The sequence below is a fragment of the Triticum urartu genome, chromosome 3A, assembly GCF_056163025.1.
Source record: "Triticum urartu cultivar PI428250 chromosome 3A, HENAU_Tu73, whole genome shotgun sequence".
NCBI lineage: Eukaryota > Viridiplantae > Streptophyta > Magnoliopsida > Poales > Poaceae > Triticum > Triticum urartu.
Genome location: NC_141875.1, coordinates 723904047 through 723929459, shown reverse-complemented (window position 1 = coordinate 723929459; position 25413 = coordinate 723904047). Strand labels below are relative to the sequence as shown.

Below are 25413 nucleotides of genomic sequence, written 5' to 3'. Positions count from 1 at the left end.
TAATGCTCCTCAATATATTATAGGTCATTGCTAGGCTGGGAAGGCGCACTCTCAGAATTCGTTTTCCTCACAACCACACATCCACGGATGGAGGGTTTGCAAATCTTCAGCGCAGGAGTGGGGCCTCTCTGCTTTTGACCACCTTTTCCAGAAGCACATGCTCCCAACTTTTCCCCTCTTTTCGAATTTAAACTAGATTAGGCAATTCTACCGCCATCGACCTCACATGAGCGAACATTACCCTCGACCACCACCTGAATTGCTGTTGACAAATTACCCTGAGGGAGAACCCTCAATTCCGCTACCTCTTGATTTTTTCCTACTAAACTGACAACAGAAGGGGAGATCCCCACACATGGGACACTAGAACTATGGACTTCAACCGAATCAAGTTTTCCTGTCGAAACACATCTGTGCCGCGCACAAAATGCACACAACAATCTCATAGAATGAACAGAAAGGATGCCTGGAATCATACCTTGGTCGCCAGGCCAAGGTGGGGGCTCGATGTCGCGCCGGCCGCCCACACACGGTCGGTGTAGGCCTCCAGGACGCCTACCTCCACCGTGCACCCCACGACCAGTAGCATCGACGGGCGCTACTGTCGGTGAGGAGGCATGGCCCCGGGTGGAAGCATCCCGGAGGGGATCCTGGATATCGCCTCCATGCGTGGCCTTGCGATGTCGATGCGAGGATGATTGGATCTGAATTCCCTCCATCGCGCCGCCTGCGTCGGATCTGGCGAGTTCGCTTCCTGGATCGCTCAGAAGAGAAACTCCACATCCGATGCACCATCGTCGCTGGTGAACCTCGCGTATTCGTCGCACCTGGCGTACTGCAGGATGCTCTCGAAGATCTCCACCCACATCGAGCGGTCGGGGAATCTCTCCCGCACCACACGCTCCATCTCCTGGTAAGCCTCCGGTGAATTCGCATCACTGGAGGCGGCGAAAGCCGCAGCGGTGCCGCCACCCGCATCGCCAGCAGGACGCGTCGGATCGGAGCACCCCGACGGCGAGGCGCGGTCATCCAGTCCAGAGGCGAAAGGGAAAGTGGGGGGAGGCGCGGTAATGGCGGTGGGGATGGAGGTAGGTGGGAGAGGGAGAGAGGTAGGTGGGGGAGGGGGGAGGGGGAAAATCGCCTCATGAGAATGAATCCCGAGGAGAGTATCCTTCTTAGCAGAATCTCGTAGTGTTGCACCCAGCTTCAGACAGATGTTATATAGGGTCGAAAAAATATCTTACATTTTGAGACAGAGGGAGTACATTGCAGCCTGATATGCAAAATTGCCAAGATTCGTGTTCTCCCATAGTGTTCTTTCTTTTGGGAAGGGTATGCGATAATTCGACAACTGGGAGCATTTTTCTGGAGCACCTTGTAAAGTTATTCTTGTTTCCCCTCCTTTCAACAAAGCATCTATATCTCTATATCTCTAGTACCAAATGAAAATGTGCTGCTGTAACTCTCTTTCTCGCCACATGGTTCTTCTTAACAGTTCAGCTGACAAGTAATTAAGAGAAACTCGTAACAAACTTACTGTCATAAATATTAATCTTAACAAGCAGAGTACTAGTTGACTTGTTTACACGGTATTCGGTTGATAGCTCGGATAGGTGAGACTAAGCATATATAAGCATGCGTTCTTTAAGAGTGTACCTAAAATATTAGACAGCTGGTTAGCTTATAGTAAGCCAAAAGTACTAGATTTGGCAACACAAGCCTACTACTTCAATTTTCAGTGAAAGAAAATAACATGCATTACACACAGCTCTCGTATGTGGTCAAGAAACAGCAGATAACCACGATGGGATATATGCAGCGCATTTATCACTGGCCACTAAACTACATAATTAATCTTAGAATATCAATGGCAGTTCATATGTTTCCAAGGGCGGTCCTTGGTGTCCTTTCTGTCACTGCGTGTTGTTGTTCACTTTCGGCCACGTCATGCTTTTATTTCTATTTTTATTTTTTTGAGGAAGTTTCACTTTTTCTAGTTTGGCTATTGTGCATTCTCGATATCTTGACTAGCTCTTGATATCGTATTAGTGGAGAGGTCGACTGTAATTGGTATCTTATTGATAGTGATATATTCTCTTTATTTCAAAAAAGATAGATAGATGCTACAATCCACAATCGCTCGCACCAAACAAGACAACAAATTATAAAATTATTCTTTAAGAAGCATAAGAAAATACATATGCTATGTCACAGTCAACTTGAAGTAACTTTCAACAACACATATGCTATGTCACAATCAACCTGAAGTAAAATTCAATTGTTCACATTTGATTTCACAAAAATTGTAATTTTCCATGTTAAGGCTGAATATAGATAATGGGAACCAGGGACTCAAATATAATTTCATAGCAAAGGAATATACACACAAAGCACATATTCAAAGAGAGCATCTTAGCTCTGTGCTTCCTGATCTCTATACACCAGGATTTCAAGCCATTTAGTTTCAACAGACAAATTTACCCTAGGACGAAATTATTCACATATGTTATGTTATATGTATGTCAAAAGCAGAGGTAGTTTTAAATGTTATGGATAAATATTGCTCTGAAAACCTGGGTCCCCTATGTACTGCCTAAATGCTCGCTGTAAGCAACTCCTCGCTCCCGTTGGCCAGCACGCGAACACCGCAATATGCGTTCCAATCTCGAAGTTGTGCATTCAACCAAGAGGTACACATCACCGGATTTTTACATAAGATTAATAGGTAAGATTTGCTATTGAGAAAACTCAAAAATGTATTCAGTTTAGTGATTTTATATAACCAGTCCGACAATAAGCCAAATATTTTTGAATGAATAGAAGTGTTCATGTGTTGTGAGAAAAATTGTTCAAGTAGATCAAAAGAAAATGTTCATGTATATAGATTTTTTTCACATGTATCAAAAATATATGTTTGTGTATATCAAAAGTGTTTACATATTTTCGAACATATTCATGTACAATGAAATAAACATTCATGTATTCCAAAAAATACATGTGAAGTTCTTAAGAATCTTCTATACGAAGATGAAAGGTTTATCAATCTTTAAAAGATGTTGATGTGTTTGAGAAAAGTTAAATGGTTTCAAAAAATATCTAATAACATACACAAATAAATTCTAGTATTACCCAACAAAATGAAAAAATAATTATAAAAAATAAGAAGTAAACTAGAAAATAGGGGAATTAAAATGTTTATACATCTTAGAAAATTTGATTCATAAATTTACAAAAAGGAAACCAGGCAAAAAAAGGAAAAGAAGATCTAAAATAACTCAAAAACATAATCTAAAATAAAAAATAAAAAATAGAAATCTTTAAAATTATGAATATATAAACTAAAAGGAAAGAAAACTATAAAAAAGAATAAAAATACCAGCCGATGTAGATGGGCCAGGCCATGCACAAAACACATGTAGGCGAGCTGTATATGTCACTCACAGTGGCAACATTCCAGCATTACCTAGCTGTCCATTTTGATTCCCATGACAACGTTCCAACATAACAACTGAAGGCTGAACAAACAATTATTTGGACATGCTAGCTGTCCATGGTCCAATACCCACTTCGCGTGGTTGAACATCCTATAACTTCAAGGAAATATAGATAAATTGCAATGGCAACACTCTACTTGCTCAATTGACATATATCTTTGCGAGTCAGTTGTTTAATCCTTCAAGGAATAGTTCAATACAATTAATATAGCAATGCATACACGAGACATTTGCAGGAATACAAAAAAAATACATTATGTCCATAAATTTCTATTTTCTTACAAAAGTATTTTTTATGAAAAACTTCAAAAATTTCACAATAAAATTAATGAATTGTTTCAGAAATTGAAATGCAAGTCATGAGGACTAAAATTATTGAAATGCTTCTAAAAACAATGTATGTGTCAAATGCCGGTGTAATGATTTTGAAATTGATTGGCATACAAAAGAAATAGTGGAAATGTGTGTAATAATTTCTGAATTGTAAATAGTGGAAATGTGTGTAACTTTTTCAAAAAATTCAACTGTGTGTGGTAATATGACTCAAATTAGTGAAATATGTATACAAAATTGAAATAACTCAAATGAAAGAATTCAAAAAATAAAAAACGAAAATAGTGTGAAATGGATGTGGAGTGCTTGTGAAATTGCTTGAAATATGAATGAAATTGTCGAACTGGGTGTGGTAAATGATCTATAACCTGCATTTGTAACCGTTTTGAAACAAATAATGAGTCACTAAAGATAATCAAACTTCTTGAATTTGGAAAATATGAATTTTTATAATGTCACTGGAATTATTGCAATGTTTGGAAGATAATAGTACTACCAAATAAAGTACAAATAGCATATCAAATTCTTTTTCCATCATTTTTGGGAATTTATTGGCTGATACAGCACGAGCTGGATGCATGCACGCTGAACCAGCCTTGTGGCATGCATGCATGCACTGGTAGAAAACAGGGCTATGGTCCAGGCCGGGTCAGCCCATTAGTCCCGGTTCAGTCTAGAACCGGGACCAATGCCCACATTGGTCCCGGTTCGTGAGCCCAGGGGGCCGGCAGGGCCACGTGTGCCATTGGTCCCGGTTCATCTGGACCTTTTGGTCCCGGTTTGTGGGATGAACCGGGACCAATGGGCCTCGCTCCTGCCCCACCACCATTGGTCCCGGTTGGTGGCTTGAACCGGGACCAAAGGCTCCCCTTTAGTCCCGGCTCATGTCACCAACCGGGACCAATGAGGTGCCTATATATATCCCCTCGCGCAAGAGCAGAGCACAGTGCTCTGTTTTTTCTGGCCGAGGGGGAGAGGGCTTTGTGGTGCTCTAGCTCACCTCCTATGCACATGAGGTGTTCGATGGAATGCCCGAGCCACACTACTTAAGCTTTCTCCTCTCGAAACTCGACCTCCAAGCTCCATTTTCCTCGAGATTTGTCTAGATTTAGCAGTCCGTCACGCCCCGTCCCCGTCTTCACCGCCGTCGATCACCCGCGCCGATCTCATCACCGACCACCGTGGTGAGCCTCTTGTTCTTATCTTCTTTCTGAAAGGAAAAATATTCTTACTTGTATGTTTAGATAGATACTTGTATCATTTTCTTACATTTATTATTGCATCTTATCTAGTGCGATGGTTTTGGTATCCGCCCCCGTCGGCCCTCGTCCTGTCTATGATTCGGATGTGGTATGTATATTATCTTTATAACTATTGGTTCATTTATTGTTTATGAAAATTATGCCGACCAACGTGACATAGATTTTATTTATCTAGGATGTATGTGAATCGGAAATGCCAAACGACCCTATTGTCGAGAGGTTAAATTTAGTTGAAGAAGAAAACAATTTGTTGAAGGAAAAAATAAAAAAATTGAGGAGGAGAAGATGATATTGGAGTTGCATGTTGCGGATGTCATCGATGATCACAAGATCAAGATGGATGCAATGCGCTTGAAGATTAGAAAGATTAGAAAATATGCCATTCATACCGAGACTTGGTATCATTATGCCGTTGGATCAATTGTTACCTTGGTTGCGATTATGATCGCATTTGTTTTCGCATTGAAATGTTTTACATAGTTTCAATGTATGGTTTAATTAATTAGATGCTCTGGAGAGCTATATGTTGTTAGATGAGAACTATGTATGCACTTTGGTTTTAATGTGATGATGAACTTCTATTAATTTGGACACTTAATTATATATAATGCACGCAGATGAACCGGCAATGGATGTACGGTGACAGACACACCCACGAGTACATTAAGGGCGTGCATGAGTTTCTCAATGCGGTTGAGGTAAACAAGCAGAATGGTTTTATGTGTTGTCCATGCACTGAATGTGGGAATACGAGGTCTTACTCTAACCGGAAAATCCTTCACTCCCACCTGCTTTACAAGGGTTTCATGCCACACTATAATGTTTGGACGAGGCACGGAGAAATAGGGTTATGATGGAAGACGGCGAAGAAGAAGAGTACGATGACAACTATGTGCCCCCTGAATACGGTGATGCTGCAACGGGGGGAGCTGGTGAAGATCAAGAGGAACCAGACGATGTGCCCAATGATGCTGCAACGGGTGAAGCTGCTGAAGATCAAGAGGAACCAGACGATGTGCCCGATGATGATGATCTCCGCCGGGTCATTGTCGATGCAAGGACGCAATGCATTAGTCAAAAGGAGAAGCTGAAGTTCGATCGCATGTTAGAGGATCACAAAAAAAGGGTTATACCCCAATTGCGAAGATGGCAACACAAAGCTCGGTACCATACTGGAATTGCTGCAGTGGAAGGCAGAGAATGCTGTGGCTGACAAAGGATTTGAGAAGCTACTGAAAATATTGAAGAAGAAGCTTCCAAAGGATAACGAATTGCCCGGCAGTACATACCCAGCAAAGAAGGTCGTATGCCCTCTAGGATTGGAGGTGGAGAAGATACATGCATGCCCTAATGACTGCATCCTCTACCGCAGTGCATACAAGGATCTGAACGCATGCCCGGTATGCGGTGCATTTCGGTATAAGATCAGACGAGATGACCCTGGTGATGTTGACGGCGAGCCCCCCAGGAAGAGGGTTCCTGCGAAGGTGATGTGGTATGCTCCTATAATACCACGGTTGAAACGTCTGTTCAGAAACGAAGAGGATGCCAAGTTGATGCGATGGCACAGTGAGAACCGAAAGAAACATGGGAAGTTGAGAGCACCCGCTGACGGGTCGCAGTGGAGAAAAATCGAGAGAAAGTACTGGGATGAGTTTGCAAAGGACCCAAGGAATGTATGGTTTGCTTTAAGCGCGGATGGCATTAATCCTTTCGGGGAGCAGAGCAGCAATCACAGCACCTGGCCCGTGACTCTATGTATGTATAACCTTCCTCCTTGGATGTGCATGAAGCGGAAGTTCATTCTGATGCCAGTTCTCATCCAAGGCCCTAAGCAACCCGGCAACGACATTGATGTGTACCTAAGGCCATTAGTTATTGAACTTTTACAGCTGTGGAATGGAAACGGTATACGTACGTGGGATGAGCACAGACAGGAGGAATTTAACCTTAAGGCGTTGCTGTTCGTGACCATCAACGATTGGCCCGCTCTCAGTAACCTTTCAGGACAGACAAACAAAGGATACCACACATGCACGAACTGTTTAGATGACACTGAAAGTATATACCTGGACAAATGCAGGAAGAATGTGTACCTGGGCCATCGTCAATTTCTTCCGACCAACCATCAATGTCGAAAGAAAGGCAAGCATTTCAAAGGCGAGTCAGATCACCGAAAGAAGCCCGCCATGCGCACCGGTGATCACGTGCTTGCTATGGTCAATGATTTACACTACGTAATCTTTGGAAAGGGTCCCGGTGGACTAGCTGTTCCGAATGACGCTGAGGGACACGCACCCATGTGGAAGAAGAAATCTATATTTTGGGACCTACCCTACTGGAAAGACCTAGAGGTCCGCTCCTCAATCGACGTGATGCACGTGACGAAGAACCTTTGCGTGAACCTGCTAGGCTTCTTGGGCGTGTATGGGAAGACAAAAGATACACCTGAGGCATGGGAGGACCTGCAACGTTTGCACGAAAAAGACAGCATGCCTCCGAAGCAGTATAAAGGTCCTGCCAGCTACGCTCTTACGAAAGAAGAGAAAGAAATCTTCTTTGAATGCCTGCTCAGTATGAAGGTCACGACTGGCTTCTCATCGAATATAAAGGGAATAATAAATATGCTAGAGAAAAAGTTTCAGAACCTAAAGTCTCATGACTGCCACGTGATTATGACGCAACTGCTTCCGGTTGCATTGAGGGGGCTTCTACCGGAAAACGTCCGATTAGCCATTGTGAAGCTATGTGCATTCCTCAATGCAATCTCTCAGAAGGTGATCGATCCAGAAATCGTACCAAGGCTAAGGAGTGATGTGGCGCAATGTCTTGTCAGTTTCGAGCTGGTGTTCCCACCATCCTTCTTCAATATCATGACACACGTCCTAGTTCATCTAGTCGATGAGATTGTCATCCTGGGGCCCGTATTTCTACACAATATGTTCCCCTTTGAGAGGTTCATGGGAGTCCTAAAGAAATATGTCCGTAACCGCGCTAGGCCAGAAGGAAGCATCTCCATGGGCCATCAAACAGAGGATGTTATCGGGTTTTGTGTTGACTTCATTCCTGGCCTTAACAAGATAGGTCTCCCTAAATCGCGGTATGAGGGGAGACTGCCTGGAAAAGGCACTCTTGGAAGAGACTCAATAATATGCAGGGACGGATATTCTTGGTCTCAAGCACACTACACAGTTCTACAGAACTCTACCTTGGTGACCCCGTATGTCGATGAACACAAGAACAGTCTGCGCTCCAAACACCCGGAGCAGTGCGACGACTGGATTACATGTGAACACATCAGGACTTTCAGCAGTTGGTTGGAAACACGTCTCAGAGGTGACAACACTGTTTGTGATGAGTTGTACTTGTTGTCCAGGGGACCATCTTTGACTGTATTGACTTACAAAGGATACGAGATAAATGGGAATACATTTTATACGATCGCCAAGATCAAAAGAGCACCAACCAAAACAACGGTTTCCGCTTTGATGCAGCAACCGAGAGCGGAAAGGATATATATTATGGTTACATAGTGGACATATGGGAACTTGACTACGGAACTGATTTTAAGGTCCCTTTGTTTAAGTGCAAATGGGTCAATCTGTTAGGCGGCGGGGTACAGGTAGACCCACAGTACGGAATGACAACAGTGGATCTGAAAAATCTTGGGTACACTGACGAACCGTTCGTCCTAGCCAATGATGTGGCACAGGTTATCTATGTGAAGGACATGTCTACCAAACCGAGAAAAAGAAAAGATAAGGAAGCGAATACATCATATGATGAGCCAAAGCGCCACATAGTTCTTTCAGGAAAAAGGGACATCCTGGGAGTGGACGGCAAGACAGACATGTCTGAAGATTATGAAAAGTTTCATGAAATTCCTCCCTTCAATGTCAAGGCTGACCCAAGCATCCTGATAAACAATGAAGATTATCCATGGTTACGGCGTAATAAGCAAATGACACAAGCGAAGAAAAAGTGAAGACTTTCTCCCACAACTTTGTAACACACGAACATGCTATGTGGGTGAAATTATGATACCATCCCAACTTTCAACTTTTTCAGAGTTCATTTGAAATGCTTTCATGTCTTATGGTTCGGCCCTCGTAATACCATGACCGTTAGTCCCTGGCCCATGCCAACTTTCAACTTTCTAAAACTAATGGCACTAACAGAAAGTTTATAATTTTGCTCCTCGCCCCTGGCCCATGACCATTAGTCCCGGTTTGTGCCACAAACCGGGACTAAAGGGTTGGTCCTCGTTGCGGGCCGAGTTTAGTCCCACCTCGCCAACCGAAGGGGGCTCACACCGGTTTATAAGCCCTTCCCTCTGTGCCTTGTTGAGCTCCTCTCAAAGTGAAAATAGATGCCCTAATAGAGAAAAGTTTAACCTAAATTCATAGTGAATTTCTCTGAAATTCATAGAAATTTACTAGGAATTTAGGTTGAATTTTCTCTATAAGCGCATCTATTCTCATTTTTTAGTAAGTTAATCACAAACTTGTGATTCAAACAATTTTCAAAGAATTCAAATTTTAACTATTCAAATTTGAAAACTAATGGCACTAACAGAAAGTTTATAATTTTGGTGACCTAAAAGCAAAAAGAATTAAAAAATAAAGCAAAAAACAAAACAAAATAAATAATACAGAAAACAGAACAAAAAAACTGGAAAAAAATAAAAATAGCAACAATAAGTATTTTGTTGTAAGTAGAAACAAAATAAAATAAATAAAGCAACAAAGAAAACAAAAAACTAAAAAAGTGTTTTCAAATTTGAAAACTAATGGCACTAACAGAAAGTTTATAATTTTTCTAAAACTAAAAGCAAAAAGAATTAAAAAATAAAGCAAAAAACAAAAGAAAATAAATAATGCAGAAAACAAAACAAAAAAACTGGAAAAATAGGGCTCACCCCTATAATATTTGTTATGACTAACTAAAATTACCAAATTGAGTATAATGATAAAACACAGTAATATTAAATAGCAGGAAAAAGATTGACTCAAAAATCAATTTTTATAGTAAAGTTATTCATAAACTAGTGATTCACACAAATTTTAAAAAAAAATCAAATTTAAACTATTCAAATTTTAAAACTAATGGCACTAACAGAAAGTTTATAATTTTTGTGACCTAAAATAAAAAAGAAATCACTACAAAACTATAAGTATTTAGTTCTAAGTAGAAACAAAAAAAAAGTGCCACCTACTGGGCCCCCACGGCCTGAATACGACTAGAAACCCTTCCATGGGCCAGGATTCAGGCCCGCGGGAGGCCCATGTTGGGTTTCGTAGTAATTTCAAAAAATTTCCTACGCACACTCAAGATCATGTGATGCATAGCAACGAGAGGGGAGAGTGTTGTCTACGTACCAACGCAGACCGACTGCGGAAGCGATGACACAACATAGAGGAAGTAGTCGTACGTCTTCACGATCCAACCGATCAAGCACCGAAACTACGGCACCTCCGAGTTCGAGCACACGTTCAGCTCGATGACGATCCCCGGACTCCGATCCAGCAAAGTGTCGGGGAAGAGTTCCGTCAGCACGACGGCGTGGTGACGATCTTGATGATCTACAGCAGCAGGGCTTCGCCTAAACTCCGCTACAGTATTATCGAGGAATATGGTGGCAGGGGGCACCGCACACGGCTAAGGAATAGATCACGTGGATCAACTTGTGTGTCTAGAGGTGTCCCCTGCCTCCGTATATAAAGGAGTAGAGGGGGGGAGGCTGGCCGGCCATAGAGGGAGGCGCAGGAGAGTCCTACTCCCTCTGGGAGTAGGATTCCCCCTCCAATCCTAGTCCAACTAGGATTCCTCGGAGGGGAAAAGAGGAGGAGGGGGCCGGCCACCTCTCCTAGTCCTAATAGGACTAGGGGAAGGGGGGGCGCGCAGCCCATCTAGGGCAGCCCCTTCTCTTTTCCACTAAGGCCCACTATGGCCCATATAGCTCCCGGGGGGTTCCGGTAACCCTCCCGGTATTCCGGTAAAATCCCGATTTCACCCGGAACACTTCCGATATCCAAATATAGGCTTCCAATATATCAATCTTTACGTCTCGACCATTTTGAGACTCCTCGTCATGTCCATGATCTCATCCGGGACTCCGAACAACCTTCGGTACATCAAAATGCATAAACTCATAATATAACTGTCATCGTAACCTTAAGCGTGCGGACCCTACAAGTTCGAGAACAATGTAGACATGACCGAGACACGTCTCCGGTCAATAACCAATAGCGGGACCTGGATGCCCATATTGGCTCCTACATATTCTACGAAGATCTTTATCGGTCAGACCGCATAACAACATACGTTGTTCCCTTTGTCATCGGTATGTTACTTTCCCGAGATTCGATCGTCGCTATCCAATACCTAGTTCAATCTCGTTACCGGAAAGTCTCTTTACTCGTTCCGTAATACATCATCTCACAAATAACATATTAGTTGTAATGCTTGCAAGGCTTATGTGATGTGTATTACCGAGAGGGCCCAGAGATACCTCTCCGACAACCGGAGTGACAGATCCTAATCTCAAAATACGCCAACCCAACATCTACCTTTGGAGACACCTGTAATGCTCCTTTATAATCACCCAGTTACGTTGTGACGTTTGGTAGCACCCAAAGTGTTCCTCCGGCAAACGGGAGTTGCATAATCTCATAGTTATAGGAACATGTATAAGTCATGAAGAAAGCAATAGCAACATACTAAACGATCGGGTGCTAAGCTAATGGAATGGGTCATGTCAATCAGATCATTCAACTAATGATGTGATCCCGTTAATCAAATAACAACTCATTGTTCACGGTTAGGAAACATAAACATCTTTGATTAACGAGCTAGTCATGTAGAGGCATACTAGAGACACTTTGTTTGTCTATGTATTCACACATGTATCATGTTTCCGGTTAATACAATTCTAGCATGAATAATAAACATTTATCATGATTATAAGGAAATAAATAATAACTTTATTATTGCCTCTAGGGCATATTTCCTTCAGCCCAGTAGGCCCACAGGCGCAGATTGCAGTGTTAGGCCCGAAAGCCTGCTTTAGAGAGGAGCTCGGGAGGGAGGGCGCACCGCACCTTATAAACAGGTGCACCTCCCTCTCAACTAGCGAGGTGGGACTAAATATTTGGGTTCGGGGCAGCACAGGCCTTTGGTCCCAGTTGGTGGCACCAACCGGGACTAAAGGGGGCATTGGTCCCGGTTGGTGCTACGACCCGGGACTAATGCCCCCCTTTAGTCCCGGTTGGTGCCACCAACCGGGACCAAAGGCCTCTTTTCAGCAGCCCAAAGGGCGGGAAGCGGCGGCCTTTGGTCCCGGTTGGTGGCACCAACCGGGACTAAAGGGGGGCATTAGTCCCGGGTCGTGCCACGAACCAGGACCAATGCTCTCAGTATATAAGAAAACACTTGTGAAATTTTCATTAAGTTCCTCATTCTCCCGCTGCCCCGCCGCCCTCTGCCCCGTCGCCCGTGCCCGTCGCCGCCGTCGTCGGCGCCGTCCCCGTCGCCGCGCGCCACCCCGCGTCGTCGCCGTCCGCCTCACCGCCGTCGTCGCCGCCCCCGTCGCCGTGCGCCACCCCGCGCCGTCGCCGTCCGCCTCACCGCGCCGCCCCGCTCCACCGCTGCCCCGACCTCGCCGACGCCACCGCTGCCCCGCGTCGCCCCGACGCTGTCCCTGCCCCACGCGCCACCGCCTTTGCCTCAGGCTGGCCCCGACCCCTCCCCGCGCCCGTCGTCGCTATCTTCCGCCGCCACACCGATTCCGGCCGGCGACCTCGACCCCTCCCCGCGCTGTGAGCCCCTGCCTCCTCCCCTTTCCTTATCATTGCCGTCCCCGCATGCCATCCGTAAGCGCCACCGCCAACCATCGTCGCCGTCGCTGACCATCGCGGCCTATTTTTCATTTTTTCTGTTAAGATGTATGTATGTATGTTCAATGTATATATAATGCTTTGTATATGATGTATAATACTCTTTATATGTTCATATGTAACATTTAAGAAAAAAAGTGTTGTGTTGGAGAAGAAAAGAGGAAGGAGGAAGAAGGAAAAGAAGGAAGAAGAAGGAAAAGAAGGAGCGTGTATATGCCCTTTTTTTTAGATTTTTTGTTTTTTGCATTTTCATAAAAATGTATATATGTATGTATGTTCTCTGTGTATATATATGTTCATGTATGCAAAAGATAGATTTTTAGAAAAGTTAGGATTTTTTTTCTGTTAATAGAAGAAGAAAAAGAATGAGAGGAAAAAGGAAAATAAGAAGAGGAAGAAAGGAGAAGAAGAGGAGAGGAAGAAGAGGAGAAATAAATAAGAAGAAGAAAAAAAAGAAAAAGAAGAGGAAAAGAAGAAGAGGGAGAAGAGGGAGAAGAAGAGGAAGAAGAGGGAGAAGAAGAGGAAGAAGAATAAAAAGAGGAGAAGAAAGAATAGAGGAGAAGAAGTTCTTCTCCTCTATTCTTTCTTCTCTTCTTTTTTCTTCTTCTTCTTCCTCTTATTTTTTTATCGGGAACGAGGGTCGTCGAGGGGTCGAGGGGGGGGCAGCGAACATTCATGAGAGAGGCGGGGAAGAGGGAGAAGAAGAGGAGAGGAAGAAGAGGAAAAAAAGAAGAGGAAGAAGAAGAATAAAAAGAGGAGAAGAAAGAATAGATGAGAAGAACTTCTTCTCCTCTATTCTTTCTTCTCCTCTTTTTATTCTTATTCTTCCTCTTCTTTTTTTTATCGGGAACGAGGGCATGTCGAGAGTGTCGTCGAGCGGTCGAGGGTCGGGAAACTAGGGCTTACCCGAAGAAGGAGAAGAAGAGAAGAGGAAGAAGAGGAGAAAAAAAAGAAAAGGAAAAAAAGAGGAAGAAGAAGAAAAAAAAAGAGGAGAAGAAGAAGGAATAGAGGAGAAGACTTTGTCAGTTCTTCTTCTCCTCTAGCTATTCCTTTCTTCTTCTCCTCTTTTTTCTTCTTCTTCTTCTTCTTCTTCTTCTTCTTCTTCTTCTTCTTCTTCTTCTTCTTCTTCTTCTTCTTCTTCTTCTTCTTCTTCTTCTTCTTCTTCTTCTTCTTCTTCTTCTTCTTCTTCTTAATTTTTATCGGGGGTTCGAGGGGTCGAGGATCGCCGAGGGGTCGAGAGAGGTTTCCTAGTGTCAAAGTATTGAAGAAATCCATGCCTTCATCATTAGCCGGAAGTAACCAGGGCATGTTGGTACGAAGTTCTGCAAAGTTGTTCTAGAATGGAGTCCTGGATAGAATAATCCGCCTTTTGGTACGAATTCAGCAAAGGCCTTCCAAATAGCGATATTCTGAAGGCTCTTGCTGAACTTTGTACCAAAAAGCGAATTATCCTATCTGGGACTCCGTTCCAGAACAACTTTAAAGAGCTTCGTACCATCATGCACATGTTACTTTCGCCTAATGATGAAGACATGGTTTTGTTGAATCCTTTGACACTAGGCAACCTCCCGACCCCTCGGCGATCCTCTCGAACATGAGAGGAAGAAGAGGATAAAAAAAGAAGAGGAAGAAAAAAAAGAGGAGAAGAAAGAATAGAGGAGTTCTTCTCCTCTATTCTTTCTTCTCCTCTTTTTTTTCTTCTTCTTCCTCTTTTTTTTATCGGGAACGAGGGTCGTCGAGGGACATAGATGTAGTGTCGTCGTTGTCGATATATACCCCCTCCCGATAGCTTACTATGATTAGGTAGCTAGTTCTACGTTTGGCACTAATATATCCATCTGTCATGTTTGAATAATAATTGCCATGTTATAAATATTTGTAGAAACTATGGACACCGCCCTAGACGAAGCAAAAGAAGCGTTGTTGAGGGACATAATCGCAGAAGGAAGTGATGCCATCTCGTTGTTTCTCAACGAAACCGATGGTCTGGAAGGAGAGGGTGAACAAGCTGGCTACGGTGACCTAATGCCGGTGCAAGAAGAAGAACATGAGGACGGCTCCGGTGACCCAATGCCGGTGCAAGAAGGAGACCGTGATGACGGCTTCGGTGACCGAACCGAGTCCGGCCAGGTATATATATTAGTTAAGCCTGTGCTGACTAGCTAATTGATGCATTCATTGTTTTGGTATGTACATATATTAGTTAAGTCTTTGTTCTTTTTTCTGGCCCTCCGGATCGAGCACAACTTCGGTAAAGAGACGAGGCCCGAAGAAAAAGTTGAGCTCGGATGAAAAGTTTGAGATCATAGCAATCGCGGCCGACGGCCAACCGATTGAACGCCTCAGGACAAAGAGCGCATTTGTTGCTCAGTGCGGGGTTCTGGTTAGGGACAAGATCCCGATAAGCATCCAGCAATGGTTTAAGCCGGCTACAGAAGACCCTGAGGTGTCTTATGTCAATGATATGCAGAAAAATGATCTTTGGACTGAGCAGAAGTCAAATTTCACCCTACCGCCAGAGGATGATCCGGAGAAGCCAGTTAAAGAGCAATTAATCAAGTCTTTTGCTCTTAAGAGGATGGCAGAACTATTCAGGAGGTGGAAGAAAGAGCTGAATAAGTTTGTTGAAAATAAAGAGAAACCAGAATTCAAGGGCAGATATGAGAAGTTCAGAGATCACTGGCCCGCATTTGTGGCCCACAAGACATCGGAAAAGAGTAATAAGATGTCGGCGACAAACAAGCAAAATGCTGCGAAGAAGAAGCTTCACCATCGCACGGGGTCAGGTGGCTACCTCGTAGCCCGGCCTAAGTGGTCCAAGACTGAGAATGATCTGGTTGATAAAGGGATCGAACCAGAGACAATTAACTGGCCAGACCGTTGCCGGACTTGGTTCTTCAGGGCTGGCGGAACCTTGGACCCTGTAACAGGGAAGTGCATTTGGACGAACGATCAAATGGACATACCAGTCAGGAAGCTTAAGCAGTATATCGAAGCAGCGCAGGAAGGGACGTTCTTTCCAGACAGAGAGAACGACGAGCTCACAATGGCCCTCGGGAATCCTGAGCACCCTGGACGGACACGAGGCACACCAGGCTCCATTCCATGGAAGGTTGGGTTTCCGGACGCAGGCGGTTACAAATCCCATGAGAGGAGGAAAAAAGTGCAGCAGACCCAAATGCAGGCGCTGCAAGCAAGGGTAGACGCGATAGAGGAACGAGAAGAAAATCGCAGCAAACGTACTGCCGAAGCCTCCCCCGAAGCTACCCCGCCATCTCAGCGCAGAAGCAGCGTGGCTTCCACCGAGCTGCTTCACCCGGAGCATGCCTTGACGGCTCCTACCAGCTATCCCGTGGATGCTATCACGGAGTCTCAAAATTGCCACCTTATGACGCAATGGATGAATTTGAAGGTCAAGGCGGCTGTTGGCTCTGTTTATCCTACTGAACCCGGCGCAACTTTTCACTGCCGGCCGATTCCAGAAGGATATGCTAGGGTGATGGTGGATGAAATAACGGAGGGATTTGAGGACCTCCAGCTTGACCACCCTACCGGTGAAGGGGAGACTCGGCTGGGGTCTTCTCTGAAGACTCCATGCCTATGGCGGAAGGAGCTCATCAACCTTCCGAACTGGACGCCTCCGCCTCCTCCTCCTCCTCCGGCGAGTCAGGGCACTCCGCCTCCTCCACCGCCTCCTCCTCCGGCGAGTGACGATCAGGGCCCTCGGTCGGCTCCTTCTCCGGCGCATGGCGGCACTCCGCCTCCTTCTCCGCCTGCGCCGACGCGCCCGAGCAGCCAACCTCCTCGTTCTCCGCCTCGTCAGCAAGGGCGGAAGAGACCTGCCGCCACTCCAGCTGCTCCGACGCGTCGTAGTCCTTCTCCTCCGCCTCGTAAGCAAGTAAAGAAGACAACTGTTCCGTCTGCTCGGTCGGCGTCTAGCAGTACAACCATAGGCGGGAGGACATACAGATTCGGTCCTTCTCTGAAGACTCCAGAGAAGTTACCATACGAGAGGACCCCGGAGGAGAACGCGAAGATTGCGCGAACCGAAGTGGATGACTGGTTTCAAGGGTTGAAAGCAAAGAGACATCCACCTCCGGAGGAGAAGGTAGATCCGGTGAAAGTGAAGCGCACTCTGGCTGCCCTGGCAAAACCACCCAAGTCTCCGCCGAAAGGCAACTATGAGCGCATTATTGCAAAGACATGGGCCGAAGCGGAGCGGTCGGGAAGTACAGTCAGTGATCAAAGGCTGAAAGAACGACGAGCAGCTGGGAAACAAATTGCCCAGCTCGGCGAACAAGCGAAGCAATCGTGCCCCCCCTCAAGGTGCCTAGCGACATCGTCGATCTGAGGATGGTGCCCGGTTATGGCAATGTTGACGATTACCTGCCCGACGATGTACATTATGATACCATGGAGGTGCAGATACACAGATACGAGTACGGGAAGCCTCTCGTCAAAGATGAAAAATCTTTAACAACGATGATGCGAAGATTACATGATTGGTATTTGAAAATCTGCAGAGAGTCTGGGGGGAAGAGTACTTTGTATGCGAGAGTTAAACCGGAGCAAGACCTCGTTGGAATCGAACTGTTTCCTATTCCATTTGAGGAGTTCTATCAGTTTTTCAATCAATTGGCCCTCGATAAAACAACGATCACCTGCTACTGTCTGTAAGTACTACTACTTCTGTCATTAAGTCTCTCTATATAGCTCATCTCTTTCATTGCATGTATTTATAATTATCCTCACTATATTATGCAGAATGAAGATCGCCGAATTGAAGAAAAGACAAATAGGTGATATTGGGTTCGTTAACACATATCTCATAGATGCAACTGAGGTTGAACATCGTCCCGGAGATACCGAGGCCAACTTGCTACGATCATTCAAAAAAAATGAAAACAAAGATATAATACTCTTTCCTTACAACTTCAAGTGAGTGTTACTGTCTTGTGCATATTCGGTTTCCCTTATATATTAGTCCAGGTTATAGTAATGTAATTGATGAGTTATGCATGCATGTGCAGTTTCCACTATATTCTCCTAGAGATTAGGCTTGAGCAGGGAGTAGTAACCGCCTTGGACTCTAAACGAAAAGATTCCCAGGAGTATGCAGACATGACTGAAATCATTACGCACCATATCAGCAACTTTGTTCATTTCCTGATATCAAGTAACTGTTTTCTTTGTTCGGCAGGGTTTGGAGAAAATTCACCAGAAAAGTTCCGGTACTGCCGAAGGAGCTGGAATTTAGACACCCGAAAGTAAGTACTATAGTACCATGTTCCGCGCATCTCCTAGTGATTCAAGCGCTAGTTTCATCAATACCATTTAGCATTCTTGCTTATCAGTTTGATTGACCTCTATTTCTTGTAAAGTGGTTGTGGCAGGAACAAGGGAATGATTTCTGTGGATACTACGTCTGCGAGTCCATCCGCCACACGACCTGTGAGCGGGGCGGGTACTCTGACGAACAATATGAAGTACGTAAATAACAACATTCACAATTTTATTTTATTACCATCATTTGTATTGAGTTTCATTCATTCATATATATATATGTATTGACCCCCTTCTTCAAATTAGATGTTTCGGAAGCGGGATGAACTCCTAGCACCAGCTCGCATGCGAGCAATTCAAGAGGAATTGGCGGCATTCTTTCTTGACCAAGTGATCGCTGAAGACGGAGAATACTATGTGGACCATGAGTCTGTATGATTATATTTGTAAGAGATAATTATTGTATATATGTAGCCGGTAGTGTCGGATAGATATACGAGAACTTGTTGTTCGACCAATCTCTCGGAGAAGGAGAGGTGGTCGATATCACTTCTCTCTGTATGCATATATGTTCATGACGATCTTCTGTTTCCTTCGTTTGCTTACTAGCTAACTAGCATGTCTAGTCCTCTCTATACGTATGTATAGTACGTAGCGTCGACCAAGCACGGACGTAAGAGAGGACACTTCTCTCTATTAATTATAGCTAGCTAACACAATATATGAAACACCTAAATTAACCCCCCAAAACCCCCAAACCCCCCCCCCCCCTTTCAAAAAAAAAAACAAAAACCCCAGCCACAGAAATGCTGACGCGTGGATGCCTATTGGTCCCGGTTGATGCCACCAACCGGGACCAAAGGGTCTCCTGACTGGGCTCTGCGCACTGCCCACGTGGAGGCCCATCAGTTCCGGTTCTGAATTGAACCGGGATTAAAGGGTCGGGGCATTAGTACCGACACTTTAGTCCCGGTTCAGGAACCGGGACTAAAGGCCCTTACAAACCGGGACTATAGGCCCTTTTTCTATCAGTGATGTTTGCATGGCATTTCGAAGCCTGCAAGAAGCACGTACTGTGTGCAGCTACTACCTGCTAGTCCCCGTTCAGGGGTCAGGCCACCGGACTAGTCGCCGTTGTGGATCGATCGTCACACCAGAAGCCGGTCGGCATATCGTTCCAGTGTGGAAACAAGCTGATGATGACCCTTTGATTCTCATGCATGCATGCGGAGCCTTGATTCTCACGCGTGATCCTTGTTAGGTACTGTCTGCCATCTGTTGTGATAGAAGACAGAACATGACTTATAATGGTGCGGTTGTCCTCTCCTAACATGCTAGTTTTTTGAAAGAGAGAGCCTGAGGCCTCTCACGGTTTTGCTCTCCAGTTGGATCTACGCGACTTATAAGCATTGGGGTCTCCCCTCCTAGCTATTATGAGCGCGGTTCTACACTGAATTTATGTGTTCAGCTACTACAAATAAACCTCGACGCAAGGAAGAAGTAGGTATAGATAGATAGGATCTCTTGTTCGTTTCTCACATCGACCCTCACGTCTACTCACTCCCATGATCATCATGTCGGTCTATATATCCATGTATACATATGCACGTGTGCCTTTCTTTTGGAAAGGAGGTGGTGAAAAGTGGTGGCAGTTGCAACTTGCAACTGATTAAGAGCAGGTGCTTATATCACAAGATTCCTTACTAATCTCCTCGGCAGATGTGTCTAAGCATTCTCCTATTTTGGTTTGTCACATCGATGCTCGCGTCTAATGCCCCCCATGATCACCAATCATGTCGCTCCTGACCTCCTGTGTATCCATGTGTTGTGTTAGCTCCTAAGTTCATCTATAGTGTATAAAACTCCTTAATATAAATTTATATTGTGCAAACATACGCTGATATCCTTAACTGCCAAGTTAAAAGATTTTCCCTCTGAAATACTTGGGTGTGCCTATTTGTTCTACTGGTTTAAAGATATCTGGTTACAATTTTTTGGAGGACAAGTTTATATTTATCCAAAAAAACCTGGTACTTGGATAGGCAATTCCCATGTCCATGGGATCCAGAACCACTATCCTTAATTCTGTGTTCATGTCTTTGTTCCTGATGAATAGCTTTGGTGAAGAAATGAGATAAACAAAGAATGAGTGGAAAACAAAACTTAAGTCTCCTGGTAAATTGGTGGTGACTTGAAACGCAGGATGGATTGTGGCAACAAGTTGTAATGGAATATGTTAGAAACAAAACTATTTGTTGGTCTTCCTACTCGGCATGTGATTATATCATCCTGATGTAAAAAAAAAGTGATTATATCGTCCTTGTATCACCCCCAAGTCTATTTTTTTTAAACGGGCCTTGTCTTCATTTCGTATCAAGCTCAACTAGTGGCCATCCGTGCCATGCATTGACGATTTGGCTTATCCTATAATGTGATCAAAACGCATCTCCGTGAGCTCGCTTAGTGATAAATTGTAGTACCACTGTACCTGTGTTGAAACAAGTTCTACTACTACAACCTGCTTCCACTTTTTCAAATAAAATGGAGATCTCGCAACTTCGCCTCTGGAATTATAATCAATCTTACCAGTGGTTTAGAAACAAAGAAACATAAGCTTCGATCAATTGAATTAACTTGTCACCGTACGATCATGGCTTGCCCTGCTCAGTTCTTATTTCGGCATGCATGATTAACAGCTACTACTACACTAGACAGATTCTAGAACCCCGAGGCTCTCGGCGGTAGCGTCGATGACGGTCTGCACGATGGACGATCGCTCGAGGCCATCGACGGTTCCGGGGTTGCGGACGGCGCAGTTGCGGCAGATCTGGCCCTGGCCGCTGGTGAGAACCTTGATCTGGCCCATCTTGACCATGGACACGCTGAACTGGTTGAATAAGTCGCGCTATCTGTGCGCGAAGTGCTCAACCATGGGCAGGGTGATGGCGTTGGTGAAGAGGTCCTGGTCGGACACAAAGAGCCCCTTCCGGTCCAACAGGTTGAGGAAGTACTTGTTGTCGAACACTTTGGGCGTGCCCACGTCCAGCGTGGTGCGGGCGACGGTGCCCTCGGCCGGGCACGTCTGCTTCAGCCTGGCCACGAGGGAAGGGTTCATGGTGGGGTCCGGCCGTTGGTAGAGCCGCTCCTTGAAGAAGGTGCAGTGCCCGACGCGGATGATGTGTGTTAGAATAAACCGTTAATGCAAGATCATAGATGACATATCGAGGCACGATATTTATTAACGAGGTTCATCGATATGACTACATTCCGAGGCATGACTATGGACACTCCTTCCTAAGATACCGCAACACCGGCCGCCCGGGCGTCGACACAAGCCATCGGCTCCCCCACGTATCTGTTGCTATCAACTCGTCATGGGTTATAACGTATGGTGCCCCTCCGTATATAAGAGGCCTAGATTACAATGTGTCTGACTCCTACACGATTCGTACCTAACCACACCAATTACAACTTCAAGTCCACGTAACCCCTTGCGTACATAATATTCGACACAAATATAATAAACTCCACCTTGACGAATATTCTCCACCACTTAGAAGTCGTCCATGCTCGAACCTCCATGTACTCCGGACTTGGGTTGTCTTCTTTGTAGCTTACTGAGAGCTACCCGACAGGTCAGACCCGCGGCCACTGTGAGACTCCACTGCTACTTGTGCAGCTCCACTCTCCATGGATCCACCTGCAATAGTGCTACCTGCAACTTGTAAAGATGTGAAGCCATCCTCTCTCCTATCATCATGGTCATCCCATCTTTCATGATTTTCATGGTCTTCTTATCCCGATCAGAACGGAATTACATACCACCATCATGAAGAACACCAAGGGAAATTATATTCATCCTTAGCCCTGGCACATGCCTGACTCTCCGAAACATCCGCTCAACTCCGTCAAACATCTTCATTTTGATGTCACCTACTCCAGCAACACAATAACATGTGTCATCGCCCACATAGGCTAAACCAAATTCACCAGACTTGTACGAAGAGAATCACTCCCTGTTGGGCGTCGCATGAAAAGAGCAAGCTGAATCCAACATCCACGCTTCAGTTTTTGTTGACCGCTTGTTTGATACTACGAGAACATGACTATCACTGTCCGAGCCATCACCATGAGTAGCCGCATTAGCACTTGCCTCACCCTTCAGTTCTGCATTCCCTCTTCATATGTCCTCAATCCTTGCACCTGTAGCACTGCACCTTTTTCTTCTTTTTCTTCTCCGCCTCTTGTCCCTTTCTGAGCCGATAACCTTTAACTGTCAACCCCAAACTTTGAGTATTCTCCCTTTCTGCAGCATTCTTTTGCTTTATCAACTCATGTCCAAGCAACGCTACAGTGACTTTCTCATTATTGATGGTTGTCTTTCCATATGTCAATGTAATGACCAAATGCTCATAGGACGGTGGCAACGAAACAACAAGAAGTAGTGCCTTATCCTCATCATCAATCTTCACACCTAGACACGCTAGATCCATGACCAACTGATTAAAGGCATTCACATGCTCCACAAGATCCGACCCTTCTTGCATCTTCAGCCCACAGAATTTTTGCTTCAAATACAGCTTATTGGTCGCTGATCCGTGTTGCGAACTGCCCTACGCGGCAATCGCATGAGCGAGAGATGCGTGTCGTTCGCTAAGTACTGGGCTGAACTTATTGCTACTGGGCTTGAGGAGATCGATCACCATTAGGGGGGGGGGGGGGGGGGGGGGGGGGGGGAGGGGCGTGGCCCCCCTCGCCCCCCTGGCTCCGCCCGCCACAATAAAAAATATGACAAAATGCACCGCACACAACTGTTGAGAGGGCAGATATGGCCCTGGCCGCCGGTGAGAACCTTGATATGGGCCATCTTGACTATGGACACGCTAAACTGGTTGAAGAAGTCACGCTGGCTGCGCGCCAAGCGCTCGACGATGGGCCGGGTGATGGTGTTGGTGAAGAGGTCCTTGTCGGACACGAAGAGCCCCTCCCGTTTCTCCAGGTTGACGTAGTACTGGTTGTCGAACTTTGGGCGTGCCCACGTCCAGCGCGGTGCGGGCGACGGTGCCCTCCGCCGGGCACGTCTGCTTCAGGCTGGCGACGAGGGAAGGGTTCATGGTGGGGTCCGGCCGCGGGTAGAGCCGCTTCTCGAAGGAGGTGCAGACGCCGATGGTGTGGCGGCCGGAGAGCGCGACGAGGTCGGTGGCATCGAGGTTGTGGCTAAGCTTGTGGAGCACGTTAAGGAAGGTTGTCCCGTTCGAGGACGGCCGCGGGAGGAATTCGATCACCTGGTCCCGCGTGGCGAACCAGGGGCTGTCGCGGCGGCCGAGGGGCACGCGGTAGTCGGGCCCGCCGGTGGCGACCACGGAGTCGCGAGCGGCGAGCGCCAGGATGTCGGAGCAGGACACGATGGCGCCGTGGCACTCGCGCTCCAGATGGTCCCGGATGTCGTTGATGGCCTTGAAGGCGGAAGGGCGGAGACTGAGGTTGGGCGGCGCCTGCTGCTCCCCCGGCGCCAGGAGCAGCGACGTGTCGCAGCCCTGCATGCATGCGCGGCGCGTTCATGCCTGAGATGCATGAACCGGTTAATGGATTGATGGGAGGCAAGGCAAGGTATATACCTGGACGAAGCAGTCGTGGAAGCGGAGGCGAAGGAGGCCCACGGCGAGGCCGACGTCCTTGCGGACGGCGTCCTGGACAAAGTCGCGCACGATGAACTCCGCCTTGGGGCAGCTCCGCTTGTAGAAGTCGAAGGGCGCCACCGGAGGCGGCCTCAACTTCAGCTCGTCCTGCTCTGAAGCCGCATAGGCCCCTGCCACCACCACGAGTGCTACTGCTGCCGCGAGCAGAGGAGAACGAGCCATGGATCTGCTCTCGTCTACTGTTTTGTGTATGTCAGTGTGTTGCTGTGTGTGACTCGGCTGCTCTGCTCTGCTACGTAGAGCCTTGGTTTTATAGGCGACGGCTTCTCTTTGGTTTTATAGGAGTAGGTACGAGCGTGCATGAGTGCATGACACACTAACACATGATGATGGTGGGAGTGAGAAACGAACAAGAGGTGGAGGTTCCAGATTTAGCACTTAGCAGCTGGACACAAGAATTCAGTGTCCGCACTCCACGTCTCCACCTTCGCCTTGCCACTAATAAGTTTACATATGAAGGCGAAGGGCAGCAAAAATAGGAGAATGCTTACATATGTCGAGCAGATTTAGTAAGGAATCATACCGTGCAAACGCGTACTTTTAATCAGTTGCAACTGCCGCCACTTTGCACCAGTGATAGCTACTGATCGATGCGCCAGCCAAGTACTCCTATATATGTCACTGTGTTTGTGTTACTCTGTGCTACTCAGCTGCTCTGCTCGATCTGCTACGAGTACGTGTAGGTAGTGCCTTGGTTTTATAGACGACGCTTCTCTTTGACACGCAGGTATGAGCTAGCGTACATGACACACTGGTACATGGGTGCATGGATGGACCGACATGATGATCGTGGGAGTGAGTGTGGATGTCACCAAGATGGCGTCTCTCCCTCCTCCTCCCCCTCGTTTTTGGGCGATGGCGATGAGGAGGACTCCTCCTCTGGCTCGGATGATGCTTCCCCTCTTGGCTCGGCGGTGGCGGTGCCGGCCATCAGAGCGCCGGATCGGGTTCGGAAGTTTGCTCCTGGGGGTAGGGGCAGGCCGGTGGTGTCGTCGGCTGGCTCCTCGGGGTGGCAATGCGTCGGTCGTCGTAGAAATTTTGCTTACAGGACGGACTGACAGGATGCATGCGAATTTGAGTGAGTAGTTGTGACGCGTATATTACACCAGCAAGCAGCTCCCTGGAAACACGACCTAGCCGCCCATTCGCCGTCGTCTGTCTGTTTAGTACGAGGTCCATCACGTGTCAACTTGTTTTTTCCTTTGTTGTTGTTGCTGTTGTGGAACCACATTTGTTACTCTGGTTTCAATCTGCCGCATTCTCATCACTCTGCTGAGAAAAAACCACATTGAAATAATGTATCGCCGTCATCCCCGGCATCATGCGACTAGTGATCACGAGGGTGCTGTCATCCCCGACATCTTTGGAAGGTAGCTACTCTCTGCGTGTGCAGCAACAACGCGGGAGAGATCAGGCGAGATGGCATCTCCGAAGAACAATTTGGCCA

General features: G+C 46.1%; 1 pseudogene across 1 annotated transcript; it reads right to left on the bottom strand.

The window, feature by feature from the left end:
- Positions 1 to 763: 763 nt before the first annotated feature.
- On the bottom strand, positions 764 to 24175 carry LOC125547310 (cationic peroxidase SPC4-like; annotated as a pseudogene). The gene is made up of 4 exons (XR_015599394.1): positions 23886 to 24175; positions 23148 to 23804; positions 20993 to 21149; positions 764 to 1204 (listed from the first exon to the last, which is right to left on the bottom strand). The product of XR_015599394.1 is annotated as a cationic peroxidase SPC4-like (transcript).
- Between the last annotated feature and the right edge of the window lie 1238 nt (positions 24176 to 25413).